Source organism: Phascolarctos cinereus, unplaced genomic scaffold, assembly GCF_003287225.1.
Source record: "Phascolarctos cinereus isolate Bilbo 61053 unplaced genomic scaffold, phaCin_HiC Scaffold_601;HRSCAF=1232, whole genome shotgun sequence".
NCBI classification, from domain to species: Eukaryota; Metazoa; Chordata; class Mammalia; order Diprotodontia; family Phascolarctidae; genus Phascolarctos; species Phascolarctos cinereus.
The window spans coordinates 1-5,224 of NW_027555960.1; the positions used below are offsets into that span (position 1 = coordinate 1).

General features: G+C 43.1%; 1 pseudogene; it reads right to left on the bottom strand.

The window, feature by feature from the left end:
* Positions 1–3,846: 3,846 nt before the first annotated feature.
* Positions 3,847–4,917, bottom strand: LOC110204562 (very long chain fatty acid elongase 6 pseudogene; annotated as a pseudogene).
* Positions 4,918–5,224: the final 307 nt, after the last annotated feature.

The following is a 5,224-nucleotide window of genomic DNA, read 5'->3' on the forward strand; positions in this document are numbered from 1 at the left end:
GCGAGAATCGGAGCTGTTTCTGGGAAAAGAAACCGAAAGCTGAGCTGGGTCCTTTAAACGTGAGCCAAGAAAGCCAAACTCCAGTCCCTGCGTGTCTTCGGTTCTCGACTACATCCTCTGACCCCCACTGCCCTCCCTCTCATGGATTTTAAACTTCAACAGCCACTGGGCAAATCAGGCTCTGAGCTGAGCGGATCGCAGCGAGGGCGGGGGCACTCCTTTCTGAAACGGGGGTGAGGTGGGGTAGGGGCGGAAAGGGCTGCCTGTTGTGGTCTCCAAGCTCCTGGTCCGAGAGCAGAGCTGTGGCCTCAAGGAGCCAGGCTGGGAAGCTGGACGATGCGACAGAGTGAGCGCGCTGGGCACTTCCTGGGACCAGGAGAGGTGCACAGCAGCAGAAAGAGCGATGGAGGAAGAGGTTCAGAAGTGGGGTCTCGCTTGGCCTGAGAGCCTGGAGGCGGCAAGAAAAGCCATTCCTCCTAGCGCCCACCACACTGAACTCAGAATGGGGGAAAAGAAAGATGAGTGTGGGGAGAGCGGGTCCCGACTGGACAGTAGTTTCTACGGGAAGAAGCTCCCAAGCCATTTCACTTTTGCTGTACTTGGAAATGTTGGGACCGCTGGAGAGAGGAGGTCGGGGTAAGAGTGAAGGGGAACTACACCTGGTCAGAAATCCTGCTTGGACAAGGGGACCTGGGTCTGCAGGAATTGTGTCCTAAGTAAGGTAGATTCTACAATGCAGTGAGAGGAGAGAATCTGTCTGAGAATCATCAATCATCTCACTGACTGCTTCCCAAGACTCTTGTGAGGGGACAGACAGCTCTGGGGGCAAATGGGCCTGTGAGATGTAGCCCTTGGATTAAGAGCCTGGGGAAGATGAGCCAGAAGAAGCAGAGTGGCTGCCAGCAGTCTGCAGTCACTGCCACCATCCAAGGGCTGGGGGAGGAGCAGCTTACCAAGAACCCAAAAGATGAGGTTCCTCCTAAAGCACAGGAGGTCTCATCATGGTCAGTGTAACCCAGTAGAGCCCCCACTCTATGGAAAGCCTGGGCGGTGACAAAAGTAATCAAGTAAGTACAGCCTGGGCCCTGCCCAGGAGCTTCCCATCTGTTAGAGTCAACCACTCTAACATACAAGAACAGAAGTGTCCACAAAGTGCTGTTTGAGACCTGTGGATGGAATAATTACTTCCAAATGAGGTGCTATGGCAAGCCATCTTGGAAGATGTGACATTTATTGAGTGAGGTCTAAAAGGATGAAAGACTTTTACTGATCTTTAGTGATGGAAGGGCATTGTGGGCATAGGGAATGATATGGACAAAGGTACAGAGGTAGGAAAGTACGGCATATGGACTCATGGGATGGAGATTGTTTTTTTTTTCCATGGGAGTGGGAAATATTCCTCATTTACTGACAATTTAGATGGAGGGAACCTATGCAGACTTGAGGACTTTCTAAAGGGGAAATAATGCACTTTCCTGCCTATAGGGGCAATTCTTTTCTTCAGTGAAAAGATCTCTGCCCCTTGCCCTCATTTAGCACGAGGGAGAGGTTGACTCTTTAGAAATCTTCCCATTCCTCTACTCACAGTGTCCTGTGGATCATACAGGACACTGAACCTGTTAACTGAACCTTAGAGATAAAAACCCTTCTTTATAATTAAGAAGACGAGGTTAGGAAGTGATGGGATCCCACATCCTAACATCAGTAGCATAAGGAAATTCATCCCTGAGTCCTCTGCTTTTTGGTGGTGGGATGATTTTCTGGTAGTCAAATGATTTTTAAATTGTCTCTCCTGGATCGATTTTCCAGGTTGGTTATTTTACCGATGAGATATTTTAGGTTTTCATCCATTTCTTCATTTTTTTTGTTTCTGTTTGACTGATTCTTGCTCTCTCATAGAGTCATTACTTTCCATTTGTCCAATTCTAGTTTTTAACAGATTGTTTTCATCTAGTTTTTGTACTTCCTTCTTCAATTGGCCAAATGTATTTTTAAGGGATTTGTTTTCTTCAGTGTACTTTTTTCCAATTGGCCAATTGTATTTTTGAAGCACTCTTCTACCTCTCTCATTAGACTTTTAAAATCATTCTTACGCTCTTCTAAGAAGGCTTTTGGGGCTTCAGACCAGTTCATATTCCCTTTTCATGTTGCAGATGTGGGTTCTTGACATTGTTGTCCTCTTCAAAGTTTTTGTCTTGATCTCCACTCTTCTCATAGTATGAATCTATGGTACGTATCTTTTTACTCGTGTTTCTTTATTCCCTGGCCTTTAAAGAGTTTGACCTCTTCTGCTGGGAACAGAGTGCACTGAGCCAAGCTTCTTTTTTGGGAGCCTACATATTGGTCACTGGCTTTGTGTGCTGGGCCTCTTATGTTGGCAATTGGAAGCTGTAGATCCTGGCAGCTTACCTCATGTTGAGCTGAAATCAGCAAAGCTGGAAGTTTCAGGCAGTTCTAGGTTGTCTGCTTTTCCTTTCCTTAGCTTTCTTCAGCTCCTTTTCGATGGGTGCTACAGGGTTTATCTGCCTCGGGCCCCTTTCAGTGCTGTCTCCCTTGTTTCTGCTAATGCACTGGGAGATTCCTTTGAGGTAGAGTACCGAGGCACCTGGTGGTTTTCTGAGCTGGTTTCCACCAGTTCCTCCCAACCTCAATGAGGTCCAGGTGTTGGTGTTTGCCTGCTCTACCACCTGGACTTCAGGATCTCTTCCTGGTTGACAGTTGGAGGTTCTCACAGCTTACCTTGTGTTTGGCTGGTATCAGCCATGCTTGGACTTTAGGAAGACTTTAGGTTGCTTTCTTCTGCTCTTTTCAGATAAATGGTGCAGGATACTTATCCGCCCGGGCCTTTTGTAGTGCTATTACCCTTATTTTTGCTGAGGCACTGGGAGACCCATTTGCTGGGCTGCTGCACTGCTACTCCCCAACTTTCTTCTACTTCAGATGTTCCAGGGTTTTTTTGGGGGGATTTTCGGTTTTCAGAGGTTGATAGGGAGAGTGAGAGCAACTACCTTTTTACTCCACCATCTTGTCCCCCAATTTTCATATAATTTGGTTGTGGTTTTGCTGCCGCCTTCTTCTTCTTCTTCTTCTTCTTCTTCTTCTTCTTCTTCTTCTTCTTCTTCTTCTTCTCTTCTTCTTCTTCTTCTTCTTCTTCTTCTGTCTCTTTACCCCTCCCCTCCAAATTTTTAAAAGTCTCAGATAAAAGAACAAAGATGAATCTCTTTTATCCTGTGCAATAATAGAAATCAACAGACTTCCATCGGACATGCCCTTGGACAAATTCTCTCTCATTTAGAAATGGGCAGTCATGTTTTGTTCCTCATTTTGAAAACCTGATCAGGGTTGAACACAAATTCTAGATTGCGGTGAACCATCAAGCTTTTCTCTATCATCAAGTTGTGGCTCATGTTCACTTAAAGAAACCTTCTAAATACCTTTTGAATTTAGTCTAAAACTGCCAACCTTTCACAAGGAAAGTTTTCATTTCTGCCAAAGTGTTGGTTTTATACGCACACCCCCCTGCACCTCCAACCTTTTTGTCCTTTTTTTTGTTGGCTCAAGTTTAGTGTTGAAAAAGAATAGACAGTATATAAAAATACTTTTTTTGTTTGGTTTTGAGTAAAAGTCTTCTGTTTTAGGGAAATATGATGCTTACTAAATACTTTTTTCATAAAGTTTGTTAATAACTTCTTTCTCTTCCTTCCTTCCTTCCTTCTTTCTTTCTTCTTTCTTTCTTCCTTTCTTTCTTTTCTTTCTTTCTTCCTTTCTTCTTCCTTCCTTTCTTTCTTCTTCCTTTCTTTTTCTTTCTTTCTTTCTTCTTCCTTCCTTCCTTCTTTCTTTCTTTCTCTCTTTCTTTCTTTCTTTCTTTCTTTCTTTCTTTCTTTCTTTCTTTCTTCCATTTTTCCTCCTACACTTGACAGGTATGAGAGGGATGGTGTCTCTTAGCAGCAGTTCTTTGAGATGGAGTTGAACTCAATGAGTCCTCACCACAAAAGGATCATACATTTATTGGGTTAGATCAACCTAGTTACCCCTAAGCTGCCAAGCTTGCTTTTTAATTATTAATATTATTATTTTTAGCTGGACCATATATATGATACCTGGTGCCATTTTATTTTGTTTAGTTTTTTTTTCTTTTCTTGATGACCCTGAGCACAAAGTAGCTGAGATAGATGAGTGAGGACCACATGATGTTCTGAATATGAGAGCGGCACTGGTTTTGCTGCATCCAGGAAAAATCGAGATAGTTAACTACACAACCCATCAACATCTGTGTAATCAGAAACAAGGTGATGAACATGGTGAACTTCGGTGAGACCTGGAACCCCACCGCTTGCAAGGTATAGTAGGAATACATTACTGCATGCACTTCATAGTTCATGGTCATGAACCAACCATGTCCTTCTAAAAGTAGCAAGAATAGAGCAGCACAGTGATGTGGTGACACCAATGTAGTAAGATGAGTTTCTGTTTTTGAAAAATAATTAATAGTTTCTCCAAATTCAAGTGATTTGCTTAATACAAATGCAAAAGACGCAAATTTGCTGACAGGTCCATTGTAAAAACTCTGATCACAAATTGATTGCTTCAGGCCTTTGGTCATCAAAATGTACACAATATAAGCACCAGTTTGAAGAGCAACAACTATACCCTAACCCTATATGGAAGACTGCAATGCTCAGGGACCACAGTACAAGTGGCTTCCTGACTTCCAACTTTGCCCATTTGTTCATTAGGTGCTGACCACCAAATATAAAGGCAGCATACAGAGCTGAAAATAAGAACGATTTTCTTCCAGTTCTCTTGCATCGACTGGATGGCTTTGTTCTCATTGAATTGCTTTTCAAATTCATATTCCTGAGAAGTCAACACTACATGTTCATTTGAACTGCTTCTCTGAATCCCTGCATATTCCATATAAAAATAAGTAAATTATCTGCAAAAAAGCATTTCTCCCCCTTTCTATTACTGTCTGAAGTCCTTCCCTCAACAACCTCCCATTTCTTCCCCTCCTTGTGCACCCTCTGCATCTCTCTAAGCTGCATCCTGGATTTGCCATTGCTTTCTCCTGCTCTTCCTATTCTCTTTCTCCTGTATCTGGTGTTCTTCTTGATCCTGTTTCATTTTGAAGTTTCATTTTCATTGTATTATGAGGTTCAGACACATGAGCAGACACCTTAAACTTACTTGGATGATTCCATTTCTCTACATGGAGGACACTTGG